General features: G+C 38.4%; 1 protein-coding gene and 1 long non-coding RNA gene across 3 annotated transcripts in view; one reads left to right on the top strand and one right to left on the bottom strand.

Moving 5' to 3' along the window:
* Nucleotides 1–18,118, bottom strand: part of LOC124300718 (GPI inositol-deacylase) — a 239,856-nt gene that overhangs the window by 172,848 nt on the left and 48,890 nt on the right. The gene's annotated exons all lie outside the window — the stretch shown is intronic.
* LOC124300738 (uncharacterized) lies at nt 6,637–16,935 on the top strand. Its single transcript, XR_006907317.1, has 3 exons — nt 6,637–6,649; nt 6,916–6,920; nt 16,717–16,935. It is a non-coding gene; the product is annotated as an uncharacterized LOC124300738 (long non-coding RNA).

Here is an 18,118-nt window from a genome sequence, read left to right as displayed (position 1 = left end):
ATAAATATTTCTTCAACTTTTATGACGTGATATTGTTGAGTATGTATATAAGAAAGGCTCCACGAAGCGAAATATTTTTGTGACAATTATTTAAAAATTTTTTTTCATTTACAATGAAGACGGAAATTCGAAAAAATTTTGTTACTTAACAATCGTTTAACTTGTTGAAAAATTAACTTTAAGTAAAATTTCCAACAAGAATAAATTTTTTGAAGTGTTCGAAATACATCGCAATTTATTCAAATTTTTTAAAAATATTCAATACCTTAAAAAAATTAATTAATGCGTCGTATTCGCTTTTAACGCCGCGCGCGTGACCTAAAAACGAAGCGCGGAGACCCATTTTCAGCGTTGAATTAAAATTATAAATAATGGAGATAGAGTTCCGGGAGCTGCAAGTTTTTTTATTGGAAATTTCCTCCTCTTTAAGAATTTTTTTTTTTAATTTCAGAAATATGAATAGTCTATGAGATATTGGCGAAAAACGAAAAACTTTTTTTTTCCATCTTTAATTGTTTATAACTTTTGCAATTTTTTATGTGCTGATAAACTTTTTTAGCACATTTATCTAGGCGTCATTCCAAATCCAATGAGCTATCGCACATAACTTTAAGAGCAGTATCTCTATTTTAGACCATTTTGAACTTATCGACTAGACCAAACTTGATAAGTTCATACTTGAGTGAAGGAATGGTTTCGCCACCTCCAACTGAAGTCTACGATCTTGATCTTGATTAGAAAGACGTTTTCATAGTGATATCCGGTCTGACATGAAAATACGACACAAATACACCTCCAAATTCAAAAATGTGGTGCGCTGCAACCACCAGACATCTTGTAAGTTCATATAAAGAAAACCAAGATGAGTCTAAGAGAAAACTGAAGATAGCTGTTTGCTAAAAAAGGCCATTGGCGGGATACCTTTACGAAAAGTTTGAAAAAAATACAAGTTATTGAAGAATCTATAAGACACGTAAAAATGATCGTTTCATAACTTTGCTTGAAAAGTATCACAGTTGAAAGCGAAACTGTGAGAGGCAATAATTTTTTTATTCATGACTTTATTATGTAAAAATCGATCTATAGTTCTGTTAAAGCTTTTATCTCCCTTAATAACACTTTAAATTTTTAGGAAAAATTATTTTACATTTTTGAGTTTTTTTTTTATTTTTCCCAAAAACGAATTGAGATTGAGGTCTATAACATATAAAGAGCACCAAATTCATCAATCAACCTCTGGCTAGGGCCGTCGAAAATTGAAGTTCTATACCGAATAGAATGCCGTGCCCCGTTTAATTTGAACTTCCAGTTCTACTGGAAACAAATCGATTTTCAATGGTATACCGACAAACATATACTTTTTCCTCCTCATTACTTTTTCTAAATAAACGATTATGTTTTACCCAGTCTATATATTAATTTTTTTTAAGTTTCTAAACTTTTTGTGATTTAGAAATGTTTGTTTTCTAATTTGTATTTTTCATTTGCTGCCAAATCCTATTAGTTTCACGTTTTCATTCACCCGTACTCGGACAGCCCGACAGACCGACAGACACTTTCCTTTTCACAGTGATGAAGTATGGCGAAAAAAACCTGCTTTTCCAGCTTCTTTTGAATAAATTATTGTCCCTTGAATAATATCAAATGAAATTATTGTAGTTCGGACTATAGCCATACTTATATATGGAATACAAAACTGAATACTAAAATCACGTTGACCAGCAGAAAACCGACTTTTTACACTATCCTGCCCAAAGCTGCAATTTTGTAATATCTGGCAACAGAAAAATTCAAACTATAGTTCAAATTCTATATTATTGACCACAAAAACCCGAATTCTGAAATTCCTCATAGATTTTTAAAAGAAAATTCTAGGAAATGAGGTAAGAAAACAGGCGCTCATACTAGAATCTTCCCTTAAGTTGCACCAAATATTAATCTAACTGAATAGAATTTGTATCTTTCTACATACAAAGAAAAGCTGTTTAGTTTCATAATTTTCTTGCAAGGCAAAGTGTACCCAAAAGGCTTAAATGCGGTCAAAAGGTGTATGATATCTTTTGTTTCTTAGTTTTACCACTGATTGTGGTACTTTTCCGGAAATAGATGGTAAATTATTACTGTATCCCTCTGTTTTCGATTTCAGTTTTTATTCTTGAATTAAACTAAAGTATTATTTTATATAGCTACATTACATATATGGGTACGTCCAATACTTTTCGACCGCAGCCTGCGGGCTTGGGTCAGCGATTCGGCTGCTGATTTTTTTCAAGAAAGTAGGTTATAAAAAAAGACGATTCTCCAAATTTGAGCTTGATATAAGAAAATCTGGTGGCTATAGAAATTTTTGAAGTTTTTAATAATTCAATTTTTTAGTTATTTTCACGATTTTTTCATGGGAGCTCTATGGGACTTGAAGACTCGAATCAAACGGCATTCGCCTTCTCGGACCTTGTATTTTGAGGAAAAAAATAGTTTCTTACTCCAAAGCAAAATCCAGTTTAATTAGGACCCTTTTCATGAACTACTATTTTAGCAAAATTTTGCATTACTTTGAAACGCTGCCAAGTCAAGAATTTTCCAAGTAGACGGCCAATCGACGGCTCAAATTTTTCGTCTAGGTATACTTTATCACTACCTACACGAATTATTATTAATTACCACGTTCCTTTTTATATACGGCCTCGCAAAACCAACTGATTTCTGAAAAATCGCTGTTTTCAGATAGCTGTAACTTTTTTCTATCAACTCGAAGTCGCTTGAAATTTTTAGAGAAAATACTTCATTCTTTCCCCAAACAATACTGAAAATTTCCAGCTAGGTGTCGAAGTTGTTAAGGAGCTGTGAATTTTCAAAATGTTCAAGTTTCCCACATAATATTTTATATTTCATGGCATTATCAACTATATGTATAACAAGTATTGAGTATGACTTCATGGGACACAAAGAAACAAATATTTAATTTCAAATAAATAATTACAATACGAATGATGAATAAAAATATTTTATTCTGCTATAAATATCCTATTCTCGCAGTCAATGAGTTTTTATTCTTAAGGCGATACAAATTATAGGGATGTAAGCCATATTTTTATAACATTACTTTAGTATGTAGTTTTGCAAGCTCTTCATTTTTTTTTTTTTATTTAGGTTAATAATCGACAAGTGTAAATTTTCCACGCGCAATTCAAGAAGTCGTTGATAATGCCATGAAATACAAAATATTATGTGGGAAACTTGAACATTTCGAAAATTCACAGCTCGTTAACAACTTCGACTCCTAGCTGTAAATTTTCAGCGTTGTTTGGGGATAGAATGAAGTATATTCTCTAAAAATTTCACGCGATTTCGAGTTGATAGAAAAAAGTTACAGCTATCTGAAAACAGCGTTTTTTCAGAAATCAGTTGATTTTGCGAGGCCGTATATAAAAAGGAACGTGATAATTAATAATAATTCGTGTAGGTAGTGATAAAGTATACCTAGACGAAAAATTTGAGCCATCGATTCGCTGTCTACTTAGAAAATTTTTGACTTTGCAGCGTTTCAAAGTTATGCGAAATTTTGCTAAAATAGTGGTTCCTGAAAAGGGTCCTAATTAAACTGGATTTTTCTTTGGAGTTGTTACGTCCGTAAGTAGACTTTACTCCTGAGCGGAAGGAGTAACCTGCTTGGCTTCGCTTTTACGTTTCAGGTCAACCGGAAATCAGGATGAGGATTGAATAAACTTGAGTATGATTGATTTATCGATTATATGTTTATTGCGTAGAACTTGAGATACCGGCAGGAATGAATTGTGTTGTCCGAAAGATATATAATAAGTCTAGATGTGGAGTTATCGAGAGTTAGAATAGGAGTGTCGCTAGAGACTTGAAACGCACGGGTCCAGAAAAGGTGTGAAAATGCTAGAAGTGGGCAATAGAATTTGATGAGTAAGCGCGATAGTGAATAGCGTGAGACTACGTAGAGATAAAAGGACAGGACAGCGACCATGAGATTCATGTTAGAACTGTGGGAGAAAGTAGGAAAAATAGAGAGAAGTGGTATGCTGGACGTAATACCCCCCCCCCCCCCCCCCCCCCGTCAGAGGGAGCATAGCGGTAGATATGGTCTCGAATATGGAAAGCAAGAAGGTGGAAATGTCATATACAGTAGTGAAACATGATTTCAAAGTATGTGCTTAAAATTAGTGTTGTAATATATGTGTTTATTATATTTGAAGAAAGGTTTGTGTACAGGTGCGCTCTCGGTGAGCCTCGCGTTCAGACTAATCCACACGGATCAACGGTGGTTCGGAATTGTAAATGGTAACACACACACTTATACACGCATACATCGTGCGACGTCTTTCCCAACAATTAGGTTTACAATTTTTCTTATTATAGGTAGTGTATGGTATTTATAATCTGAATATAATATGTTGTCCATATATATGAAAATGATAATTGGTGTGTGTTTACAAGTATGTAGTCGCAGTATGAATGTAGAATGAATATTGATTGATGCGTTTAGCAACATTAGTTGGATATTTGAGCATAAGTGTTTGTAATAGTAAGTTTAGGTTTGAGATAGTATGGTTCATATTCTGGATTGCGTATGAGCGTAAGGCATATAGTTATAATACTATGGTTACATAATGTTGTTTAAAGCTAGGCGCCTAGGGTTAATGCGCATGGAAGCGGGTTCGTACACTTAAGATTAAACAACAATAATTTCTTTGATTCGCTGGGTACTAAGTAATACTATTTTTTTTTTTTTTTCATATATCGAGATACAGAGTTTGACCTATTCGTACAATGATATCGGTTATGAGTGTGGATATATTTTGGGCTAATTGTAAACTAAGGGTATAAGATCGTCATTACAATCATTTTAATGCAGTAGTGTACACAAGCATATATCTTACTTATGTCTGTTTGGTAGCGCAACAGCAGATCTTGGTAGCAATATAGTAGTTGCCTATTTGTAATAAGGTTTTCGTAGGGTTTTAAGTACTGGTGGGTTTGAAGGAAGCGGAGGTGGTGTGTGAGGAACTGCATCATGGGTTTCTACTTCGTTGGGAATGGGTAGGACAGAAGAAGTAGGTGGGTGGATAATATTTAGTTCGATTGGATTGTCATACCCTGTTTGTCTGGCTCTAAATGTCTGGTTCGTTTTTTTAGCTTTACAATGTGTGCACAGAGTAATGACTTTGCCGAGGCATGAGTGACGGTAGAATAAGTATAGGGTTGCGAGAGATAGTAAACCTACACCGCTGTAAGTAAGAGCGTCCTTGATGTGAAACATATAGCGCTGTGTGCGGTGGTGTGTGCTGATATCAGTAGCTTGTTTTACGATATCATGCAGCGATAGACCGGTATTGGTCAAGGCATGTACATTTATGTGCGAGGTTTTGTGGAGTGGGGGGATTGCAATTAAGGATAAATTTGTGGTTTCATTTAAATTAACGTTTTTGTATATCCGGTCCAGATCAAGGGTCAAGTTCAGGATGTATGAGTGGGTTTCAGATGAGGTCGAATACGTAGTTGTGGAGAGTGTTACCTCACCTGTGTGACCGGTTAACTTGTTATTTAGTCGTAATATTCCGGCTCCTGAAATGGCGATTCGCGAAGTGTGGTCGTTCGGACATAATATGTGTACGGTTTCTGGTTTTGCTGAGGAAAATATCCAAGCGTTGGTGACGGAAAGTTCCGTCCAATATGTGCCTTCGAAAGATGTTAGTCTAACGTTGCAATTTTTTGTTAGTGATTGTGAGGAGTGGAGAAACAAGTCGATTTCGCATAGCTTGTGGATTCCGCTGTGGAATAGTGGTTGACTTTGTCTGCAAATCTATCTGTTTGCGTTAGGATACATTTGTTGATTTTCGGTTCGGATAGCTGGAAGTATGATGCTCTATTTAGTGTTATTGCTATGTAGTCAGCACTGGGTTGAATGTATGCGAACTTGTTGGAAATCGTGTCGTAGGATTGTCTAACCGGTATGGGTAGCAAGTGGTATAAATTGAAAGCATCTCTATTTAATATGGGTATTGAGATGACGTAAATCAATCGCGGCTCAAAATATGCGATTTCTACTTTCGATATTCGGACTAACTCTTCAACGTATGCGGCATCTATGGGAACGGGAAATTCTATAAGAGGTTTCAGCAATTGAATGTGTTGGATGCTCGAAATCATTTGTTCTGGAGATAAAATTTTTGGATGTATTATTCCTTGTTGTGCGAAGAGGATAGCGCCTATGAGGTTGTTAAGATCAAGTTCGTAATTATTCATGTATCTTTCTAGGTCAATGAGGTGTCTAATAAGTGAGACTGCAGTCTTGCTTGTGGACGTGAATCTTCCCGAGATAGTCATTTGGTTGCTTAGGGTTGCCAATATGCGGTCTTGAAATTCGTTGTGGGATGCAACGTTATCTAGTTCGCTACGATATGCACCCAGTGTCGATTGCACTATATTTGTTTGTTTGTTTAGCAGGATTGCTAGATGGTTTGTATCGTTGTATAGATTATCTATCTGTTGGTTCAAGTATTCACCGTCGTCTACATCTAGTGTTCCAAAAAGTGATTTGGAGAGGCTTCCCACAAAGTTTAAGGCTCCTCTTTTGTCGCGTTGCGTTGCTAACTTGGACAGCTCCCAGTGCGCTTTGTTAACTGTACGATGACCAATTAATGATTTTATTTGCTTCTGTTATTCTTTGATTGTACTTATTCTGTTGGCTAACAATTCTCTGTGGTCACTCGTATCGCATCTACTTGCTAAGGTAGTACATTTTTCGCGTATTGTGTTCAAATAGTCTGTAATTTTTAATAACTGGGATAACATGTTACCAAGATCCACATAGTTGATTAGCGTCCATTCTTCGTTGAATGTCCGTAGATTGTTTATTCGTTCGAAGTGGATGCCGGGATTAACGTCAAGTTGTTGTATTGTGTACGGTATTTCATCGTGGTCGGTGATTTCCGCACTGGCCCTGTAATGATATACATATTCGAATGAGTTTGCAAAAGCTTGATTACTGAGCAAATCGCGTCTTGTTATTGTCGGTTGTACCGTGTTTGCTATTGAAGGGGTGAATGTGGGATTTTACTATGTATGTGCGATTTTCAGTTTATTGAGATGAACTATTTTAGTTTTATTTAGCGTGAGGTATATTTCGGCGTTAACGTCATCTATTATTCGTTTGATTACATACGGGCCTTTATAATGATCTTGGAATTTCGACCTTGTTTCGTTCAATAGGTAGACAGTTTGTCCTACTTCAAATCGTTGTGGGTTAATCGTTCTGTCGTAGTGTTCTTTACTTTTCTGTTTAGCTTGTTTCAGGTTCTACGCGGCGCGTTTACGGATGTCTGTGAGATTTGCTATTAGATCGAGGAGGAATGTATCGTATGTATGCGTGGATGTGTTGCTTAGTATCGCATCTGTCGGTAGTTTAGCTTCCGAGCCGAAGATCAGCTAGTGAGGTGAATAATGTGTACCGTCGTGTTTCGCTGTATTATAGAAGAAAATGGCGAAACGTATGAATTCATCCGAATCTTTAGCTACGTTGGTGTAATGTTTGATGTATCCGGTAATTACAAGGTGACTTCTTTCTAATGAGCCGTTTGATTGCGGTCTAAAGGCGGTTGTTCGTAGTTGTTTAATTTTGAAGAGCCTACATATTTTTTTGGAAGCGGTACTCATGAAGTTTCGTCCCCGGTCAGTGAGTATAGTTCGCGGAGATCCATAGCGCGTGATGTATTCTTTAGCGAATACTGTCCCTATCGTCTTTGCCGTAGCATCGGGAATTGGAATGGCGTCTAAGAACTTGGTCAGATTGCACTGGATCGTCAAAAGGCAGCGGTTATTCGATTTCGTAACAGGGAGTGGACCAACTAAATCTAGGGCTACTTTGTCAAAGGCCTCTGCGGGCGTGTCAGTGATTGCCATGGGTAATTTTGTTTTGATCCTGACCAGTTTTTTCCTTTGGCAACTGCCACAAGATCTGATGATATTTTGAATTTGCTTTTTCATATTTGGCCAAAAATATTTTTCTCTTATTTTATTGAAAATTTTTGTAACGCCTTGGTGTCCTCTGATCAGTGACTCGTGGTACTCTTTTATCGTGTCTTCGCGTAATCGTTCGTCTGGTATAACTGTAGTATTTCTACAAAGTGTTACTCGAATGTCTGAATCCGCAAAAATGTGATAAATGAGTTTTTTGAAGGTAGATCGTAGAATATCATCTACTCCTGGTCCTGACATGGGAAATGATATGGACCGAATGTCTAGTCCGGACAAGATAATCCTCAAGTTGACTACCGTGTAGAAAATGTCGTCAAGTCTGCCCGGGTCTGATTGACGTGGTTTCACTACGAGGGTAAATATGTATTTGTTGTTTTTCAACCGAGTTTTAATTACGTCGGATATTTCTGGATTCTGGTTTTGAAAGGATTCCATGCTTATCAGATTTCCGTCTATCAACTGTTCTTCTAGTCCTTCTGTCCAACGACAATTAGCTGATACGGAATGAGCGTAATTGTCGCACAACATGAGAAGTCCGTCATTAGTTTCGGTTACGTTGGGTGTTGGTAATATGTCATTTTGATTTAGTACGAAGTAATCGAAGCAACAAAAGTTGTCATTGTCAATGTGGGGGCGGTCCGGTTTTCGCTCTTCGAGATTGTCGCGACGTTGTGAGCATGAAGGTGGTAGCGTTGCCGTAGGTACAACGGAGGCATCGCTTTCCGTGTCTTTAACAGCTGACTTCGGATCATGTGTCACGGAGTCACTCTCCGAGATGTCAGTTGGGTAGCGCGAGGGAGTAGAAACCGGAGCATGTCTTGGAGCTGACCTAGTGCCGGTCCGACGCGTCGGCCGACGAGTTCAACGGGGAGCAGGGATTCTGGGTGTTGATGCGTCTGCTTCAGATTCAGAAGATGTCGAGTCATAAGTCGGGTTTTGATAATTACAAATGGTGATCGCTTTGTCGGAGTCTTTAAATATGTAACGAATCATCTGATTAACAAGGTTTCAGTCTAACTTATCCACGCCACAGCCTAGTCTTGGAATCGAGAGCGATTTGAATTTGTCTTGTTCTAAGCAATTCTTTAGGTTTACTAGGGCGTTGAACAGTATTTCTTCAGTTGGTTTCTGGTAGTGGTATTTATTGGTTACTAGATTGTAAATGAGGCGGTTACCATGTGGCAGTGTCAATACGTTCGTTACTTTAGGGTCTAACTGTTGTAGTTGATCTCAGGTGATTATTTTCCTATTGATTAGTTATCCCGCGACTCCTCGTGATGTCTTGCAGTCTGCCGAGATGCTGTGGACTTGGTTATCTTGTCTGTCGAGGAGATTGGCGCGTATTTCTTGAACAAATTTACTATGCGTTAATGGTAGGTGGTTAAGATCTGTTACAAATTCCGTGAATCGAGGGGTGTAATTTCGTCCTTTACGGGTAGTGGCTTCGGGTGTCGGCTGATTCAGTGTGTCGGACTGTTCTTCACATATTTTAACACTATGACCCTGGGGCTTACCGGAGTTTTGGTTTGATTTAGATGAGGTGAGTGGTTGAACTCGTTCGGTAATTTGCTTGATCGTTTTATCGACTACGATCGGTGCCTCCGTTGCGCTGCTATTGTCAGTCATACTGGCACTGGAGTCAGAGGTAACAGTAGAAGTCGAAGTGTCTTGTAATGCTTTGCTTCGTATTCGTGAGGAAGGGCTGGTGGATTCGTGTCAGATCCACACGCTCGTATTACGTGCTGGTCTACATGTTTCATTCGCTTGTAAGCGCCGGTAGATGAAGATAGCGTATCTGGTTCGCGAGCACGTGTTGGGTGTTGGTGAGCTACTTTGGTGCGCTTGTGGGCGTCAGTAGATGAGCATTCTGTATCGGGTCGTGGCCGTTTTGATGCCATAGGTAGAATTCGGAAAGAGTCGACAGGTGGATTTCTGGAAAGCGCGTCTGCGCTGGAGTTCGCTATTCCTTTTTTATGTTTTGTGACGTACGAATATTCTTCCAACTTCAGTCTCCAGTGCATTAAACGAGAAGTCGGGTCTCGTACGTTATTGATCCACTTTAGAGGTTCGTGGTCTGTTACCAGGGTGAAGGTTCTACCGTAAAGGTAAGAGCGAAAATGTTTGACCGCATGAACGACTGCTAAGAATTCTTTTTCGGACATCGAGTAATTGATTTCCGCTTTTTGTAACACCCTCGATGCATACGCGACTGGTAAATCCTCGCCACCTGTCTTGACTGAGTATTGCTCCTATTGCATACTTTGAAGCGTCGGTTGTTAAGACGAAGGGTTTTTCGAAGTCTGGATACTGCAGTATCGGTTCTCGACACAGACTAGCGCGTAGTGTTTCGAACGCAAATTGATGTTCTGCCGTCCATAGGAAAGGGCTATTCTTCTTTAGCAAATTATTAATAGGTCTAGCAATTCTTGAAAGGTTAGAAATGAATCTTCGGTAGTAGCCTATCAAGCCTAAAAATTGTTCAATCTGTTTAGGATTCTTGGGAACTGGGTAGTTTTTTATTGCTGATATCTTCTCCGGATTAGGTTTCAATCCATTTTGAGTGATGATTTGACCTAGGTATGCTACTTCTTTACGCAGAAATTCACATTTATCTGGCTGTAGGGTTAGTCCCGCATCAGACAATCTCTTCATGAGTTTCCGAAATTTGGTTTAGTGCTCCTCCAAGGATCCGGAGTAAATGACTTTGTCATCCAAATAGACAAACATATCTGTACCCTGTAATCCCGATAGAACCTGATCTATTAGACGTTGAAAGGTGGATGGGGCATTTTTTAAGTCAAATGGCATTCTAGTATACTCGAAATGGCCGTGAGGAGTCGAAAAAGCGGTCTTTGCGTTGTGATCGGGATGCATTGGAATTTGGTGGAACCCGGAAGCCAGGTCGAACGTTGAGAAATATTTTGCGGAGCCTAGCTGATCTAGGATATCGACGATATTTGGTAGCGGGTAAGCGTCGCCAATGGTTTTTTCGTTCAGTTTCCGGAGGTCAATGACCATTCGCCACTTCTTTTCGCCGCTAGCATCTGATTTCTTGGGGATGATCCAGACCGGGGAATCGTAACGAGATGAAGAATGTGTGATAATGTTTTGATCAAGGAGTCTGGTCACTTGTTTTTGTATTTCATCTTTGTGCACTCTTGGGTGTCTGTATTGTTTGGTATGAATCGGTGCGTCATTAGTAGTAGGGATCGTATGGCTGACTAAGTTTGTATGTCTCAGGGTGTCACCTGGGAGAAAAAATAAATGGTTCAATTCGATAGCAAGATTAACTATTAATTGTTTTTCTTTGTCGTTCAAGTGGTCCAATCGTAAGTTTTCTTTCAAAATGTCAAGGCGTCTCGAATCATAATTTGGGGATGTGGGAAGAACGCGATTTACGATCCTTTTTTTTTCGTGTAAGACCTGTGCTAGTAAGACCTGTCCGCTGCTTGCAGTACTTGTATGCGTTAGGTGTGTTTTTGCACTGAGCGTGGCGGTGCTCGCGAGTTCATCGACTTCTTCTAGTGTTACCACTGGTCTTCTTATTTCCACAGCTGATTCGTTGGAATTTATTGCATAAACGTAAGCAAACCCTTGTTGGTTGGTAACCAGGGCCTGTCCCAAGAATATGTTAGCGCCTACTTCCAACTGTTCTATGAATCCCGTTTTTAACGAGGGATTCGAAATTTTTAGTGCAATCACCTGAGCCGTCCGTGGTGGTATCAATATGTAGTCTTCGTTTAGGAGTTTGAATGGTTTGCTAGTATTGTTCGGTATTATTTTTTCTGTATCGAAAGATATCGTTGCATTTTCGTTCCGTAAAAATATCGATCCTAAGGTTCCGTCTTCTTGTATCGGGAACAGATCGTCGACTATATGGAATATATGAAGGTTGTCACCGATTCGAATGCTAGTTGTTCCTAATACTTTTATTGGCTCATGTATAGCACTGGTAACGTGGACCTGACCTTCGAGTAATTTACACGGAACATGCGGATGTATTGCTCCGAGTTTAATTACGTTTACATCAGCACCGGTGTCAACTATAAATGTGCTGGGTTGTCGTGTGAGTTCACCGGTGGTTATTCGAACCTTCGGTGTTTGTGTGACAGATGTTATGAAGATACGCGGTGGTGTTTTTGTATTGGTTCTATGCTTGTTAAAGAGAATAAAGCCGGTTTCGCGAGAGATAAGGTAGTTGTTTTTGGAACAGATAGTCGCCTTTTCCGAATGTAAAAAGTCTGAACTCAGTATACCGTCTTCGATGATAGGGAAGGAGTTATTGACAAGATGGAATTCGTAGCGTGTATTAGCTAACTCGATGTAGAGACTTCCTATTGTTCTGATGGATTCTTCCGTTATCCCTGAAATCTGCCTAATGTCCATCTTTGTGACGTGGACTCTAGGGGTTGATTTTATCGATTTTTAACAAATTAATATTAGCGCCAGTATCTATTATTAGTGTCACGTACCCATTCAAAAACTGCGGGCATTGTGTTCGAATCTGTGGAGGGCCAGAATCTATTTGTACGCAGATGACGTTTGGTTTGGACGCTGCTCCGGTTTGGGGGAGGTCGATGCGTCCGCGCGGCCGTCCCTGAACTCGTTTAAATGGTTCGCGTTGTCTGAATATTCGCAATGTTGTTCTGCTTCGCATGAAACTTCCGGGTGGACGCCTACATCGCAATTCTCGTTCAAGTAGTCTTGTGTTACGTAATTAACCCTGAAGTTCGATTGTGAAGGATTTGGTGTGTTATACTGTTGTGAGCGTTGACTGTCATTTCGCGTCTGGTCTAAAGGTTGGTTTGTCGGGTCTCTTGCTCGATATTGGGTGTTGGGATTGTACTGTTGTTGACGATTAGTGTTATTTTGGAAAGCTCTTGAATCTTGGTGGATTTTCGGATTCTGGGGATATTGGGACCGATTTGAGCGGCACTTATCGTTTGAGTGGCCTTTGCGACCACACTGCGTGCCAGTTGTGTTGTTGCGCTGCTCCGTTCTGCACTCTTCTATACTATGACCTGCCTTCTTGCAGTATCTACACACTACTAACACGGAAGGTTGTTCAGGACAATATTTATCGATGTAATCGGTTAATTTAGATATACTACATTTTATATGGTTTTGTGTTTCGTAGTTAGTATCACGGTATGAGGTTAGTTTAAGTCTATCTGATAACAGTTTTTCAGTCTTGGTGGCCGTGTCTATAGCCATTGTAGGGTTTGTGGATTCTCATGTGCTACTGTTATTTCTAATTCGTCTAGTAACCCTTTCATAAATCTTAGTCTTGCGGTCTCTGATATTTTTCTTTAGCACTTGAGCATTACTGATAGATTCTGAGGCATCTATTGATTCGCACGCTTGTCTTAACAGATGTTTTATTCAAGCACCGTGATCTAGAACCCTCTCGTTTCGCCTCTGTGCCGATTGTGCGAGGTCTAGCTGGATATCTGGCAGGTGTTGTTTGGATGCGTAGGCCTGTTTTAGGCAGTCTAGCAAATCTCGAAGATAATCCGGATTATCTGACTCTACATATATACTCACGTCGCCTTCGATTTTCGTGGGAATGAGTGTAGAGAATAAATTCAGTTCTCTGGCTAAGACAGCTTGTTTTGCGCATTCTACTTTAGTTATGAATTCGGATACGGGTATATTAGTGCCACTGAATGTGGGAATCAGAGCCAATGCATCTTTAAGAGGCAGGTGCGCAAAAGTGCTTTCGGTAGCCATGTTGTAAATTTTAATCTAGGATTTGTCAACTTACAAAGTGAAGATGAACAGAAGGAATAGAAGAAAATGTTGCATTTTTCCGTGAGGATATAATATTGGAAAATATTGGATGTTGGTCTAGCGATTTCGTGTCTGTAGGCAGTGATGTACTAGAAGTTGTGAAGAATGAAGATGTCGTTGTAGTCGCAGCAGAAGATAGTTTTTCAGCAATATCGATTTGGCGATACGGATTTGTTTGTGACGTTCGTGTGAATCAGAGATCGTTGATTGCGTTAAACGTAGAATATGGCTTTCAAAGTGTCTGCAACACTATCACACAGTGGTATTACTTTTGTATTAACGTCACTGAGCTTGCACACTTCGGAACCGGTCTATCAGATGGCACTTCATGCGTAGCACACACGTAAAATTGTATCACTGGATTTCCGGAAAGCGAAGGCCACCGCTGCCACCAATGTTACGTCCGTGAGTAGAGTTTACTCCTGAGCGGAAGGAGTAACCTGCTTGGCTTCGCTTTTACGTTTCAGGTCAACCGGAAATCAGGATGAGGATTGAATAAACTTGAGTATGTTTGATATATCGATTATATGCTTATTGCGTAGAACTTGAGATACCGGTAGGAATGAATTGTGTGGTACGAAAGATATATAAGAAGTCTAGATGTGGAGTTGTCGAGAGTTAGAATAGGAGTGTCCCTCGAGACGTGAAACGTACGGGTGCAGAAAAGGTGTGACAATGCTAGATGTAGGGAATAGAATTTGATGAGTAAGCGCGATAGTGAATAGCGTGAGACTACGTAGAGATAAGAGGACAGGACAGAGACCATGAGATTAATGTAAGAACTGTGGGAGAGTTAACGAGTAGGAAAAATAAAGAGAAGCGGTATGCTGGACGTAACAATATTTATAATATAATAAAGTTATGAAAAAAAATGTTGAAAAAATATTGAAATAGTCAATTTATTTGTAAAAAATTTACGAACAAATGGCGGAAAAAATTTTTTTTGCAAATCAATTGATATCTTGTATTAATAAGAAAACGATAATATCATGATTAAGAAAAAAAATATATTTTTCAACAGTATTACTTGGATTTTTCAGTTTTTGTTCGAGTACAAAAATTATCATAAACAAAGTATGAATATTTTTTCAACTTTCATGACGTGATATTGTTGAGTATGTTTATAAGAAAGGCTCCACGAAGCGAAATATTTTTGCGACAATTATTTAAATATTTTTTTTTATTTACAATGAAGACGGAAGTTCGAGAAAATTTTGTTACTTAACAATCGTTTAACTTGTTGAAAAATTAACTTCAAGCAAAATTTCCAACAAGAATAAATTTTTTGAAGTGTTCGAAATACACCACAATTTTTTCAAATTTTTTAAAAATATTCAATACCTTAAAAAAATTAATCAATATGTCGTACTTGATTTTGACGCCGCGCGCGCGACCTAAAAACGAAGCGCGGAGACCCATTTTCAGCGTTGAATTAAAATTATAAATAATGGAGATAGAGTTCCGGGAGCTGGGAGTTTTTTTATTGGAAATTTCCTCCTCTTCAAGAATCTTTTTTTAAAATTTCAAAAATATGAATAGTCTATGAGATATTGGCGAAAAACGAAATACTTTTTTTCCATCTTTAATTGTTTATAACTTTTGCAATTATTTATGTGCTGATAAACTTTTTTAGCACATTTGTTTAGGCGTCATTCCGAATCCAATGAGCTATCGCACATAACTTTAAGAGCAGTATCTCTATTTTAGACCATTTTGAGCCTATCGACTTGACTAGTTCAGTCCTACAAGAATATCTTAAAGCAAACAAGAAACGCATAACACAGGCCTGTGAAATATTTTTATGCAAGATTTTTAAAGATTTTTGAACGTTTTTGATTAAAAAATTAATAAATATAATGAATCTAAAACTGAATGTTTAGGTACAAAATTAACAACATTAGTTTTAAACAAGACTTGAGAGCCTAGATAAATCACAAAGACTTATACAATCTTTTTCTCTTGTACTTACGTAGCTTTAAATATATTTAAAATCACCATAAACAACAACTATTGAGGGTAAATGAATATTTAAATGTCAACACTACCATTAGTACATACAATTAACGCAAAAATTGGAAGTTAACTTCAGTAGCATTAAGAAAACAGAAAGAAAAATTCTCAGAAAATTTACATAATTAATTTTTCAACATATATTCGTACCTAATACCTACCGAAATTACTATTCACTTCCTTGCTGGTGGCGGTGGTAGTGATGGAGATGGATGGGGGGGGGGGCACCGCAGGCCTGTGTAATCAATCTACCTCCAATAACTATACTTTCCTACACAAAGCGTGTTCAATCTCTAACAAGTAAAAATATTGTTTCGTCCGTGCTAACATCATCACTAACTGTACCCAGAATAGCTGTTAGAGGTTAACCCGTGAAATTCATAAATGAAGAATTTAATCAATTGATTAATAACTGTATTTTTTTCATAAGTACTTGGGTTACAGTTTGGATCACAAGTAACAAGCAACGCATAATTACTGAAATTGAAAAAAAAAAAATTTACCTTCCAAAGCGTAACTTGTCGTGTGAGTTATTAATACGTCGTGCGATGTAATCATCTCATCACAAATATTACAGATAAACACCATTGTTCAGATAAGTATGGCGTTGGATATTTAGTAACCATTGGTATTTACGCAATTCATTATCTAATTACACAAGTAATATTTTTTAATTACGAAATTAATTAGATGGCCCGACATTTTTACCTCCACTCCAGCTACGCCGCTCTGACCACTCTACCGCTTGAGATCGAGCGTCTCGAGTCAACTCCACTGACTCCTAGTACTCCACTCGGAATAAACGCAAAAGGCTGTAAAATGCTTCGCTCCGACTGCGCTTTGTCATTTACCAAACGCTCCAGAATAAATAGTGCAACCGGATTGCATGTACTGAAATCAACTATTATATTCCAGTTAAGGTAGTTCCGTATGTACACGTATCAGCCAAAAGTTTCGACCGCAGTGTACAGTAAGATCTCATACGTACGTGGCGCTGCCTGTCTCGAACTTTTGGCGATGCTGTACACTGTTCATGTCCTACACAATCACACCTTATGCATGGATAGGGCCCGTACACATATAGAGAGCGCCTCTGTAAACTTGGCAACATCGCAATTTTTCAGTATATAGTAGCGTCCAACGTGAGAGTGTCAGAGTTCTGTAAAGTTATATTCGTTTTGTGAAAAAAAAATCTTGATAATGGTAACCCAAACGCGATTCAAGGGTCAGTTTGTGAAGAAAAAAGTGCTCGATAAAAAACTAAAAGCAGTTTCCACCATGTGTCGAGCGAATGCCGCTAAACGAGAGGACAGTGGACATAACCTCCATGATCGGCAACAAGAATTTGCTGTCGAAGGGCGCCGAATCGTCGATTTAGAATATGTGGCCCAACAATTGAAGTGTATTCGCTGCAAAAAAGATATTTTATTGAGGAAAGCGGTGAAAGAAACGCGAATGGGATTGAACTCAATTCTGCACATTGCCTGCGACGAGTGTTGTTCTATAACCCAAGTACGCACAGGCAAAACACACGTAACGTTGGAAAATAAGACGCACGCTGATGTGAATACGAAAGCTGTATTGGGTGAGTTATTTTTTCAATTGTGCAAAATATAGAATTTAATTCGAAGAACGGATTAACCTGCCAAGGATATGCCTAATATCAAAATGCATTTTACAGGTGCAGTTCATTCTGGCATTGGAGAAACGGCGTTGAACAAATTATTGAATTGTTTAAACATCCCAACCATCGGGTCCCATGTTTTTAAAAAATATGAAAGAGAAATTGGACCAGCATTGGAAGCTGCTGCGAAAGATTCCTGCCGTAGAGCTGCTGAAGAGGAAAAGAAATTAGTTATAGAGAATATGGAAAGATTGTGCCAGGAATTGTAAGTTTTCACAACAATCTAATATTTCTATAACAATCCTACATCCCAGTGGATAAGACTGAGACGGCGCAAGAGCTCTCACTAGCATCTGAGTTCATTCGCAGTGTCACCTTTGCATACTGGAATGCAGGATTGCTATAGATTTTTTCCAGCGCCTCGACACCAAGTATTAACTTGCGGTCAAGCTGCTATTGTGACTTCAGTGTTTATTGTTGTGAAAAAAAAACGTACGTATAATTTTTGCAAATGTGACTTATCACAATAATTAACTCCACGGTGTCTGTTATCGTAATGAAAATAGTTATCATGGCATACAACACCGTAAGAAATTTTGTGAAATAAATTTTACTGCTGCGTCAGGAATCTAGATTTTGTGTCATCGCAGTCAACATTCAATGCAGCGAAATCATAAATTCTCACTGCGGTGA

The sequence above is a fragment of the Neodiprion virginianus genome, chromosome 3 (assembly GCF_021901495.1).
Source record: "Neodiprion virginianus isolate iyNeoVirg1 chromosome 3, iyNeoVirg1.1, whole genome shotgun sequence".
Taxonomy (NCBI): Eukaryota; Metazoa; Arthropoda; class Insecta; order Hymenoptera; family Diprionidae; genus Neodiprion; species Neodiprion virginianus.
Note: the sequence above shows the minus strand (reverse complement) of the source record. Positions and strands in the feature narration are given on the sequence as shown.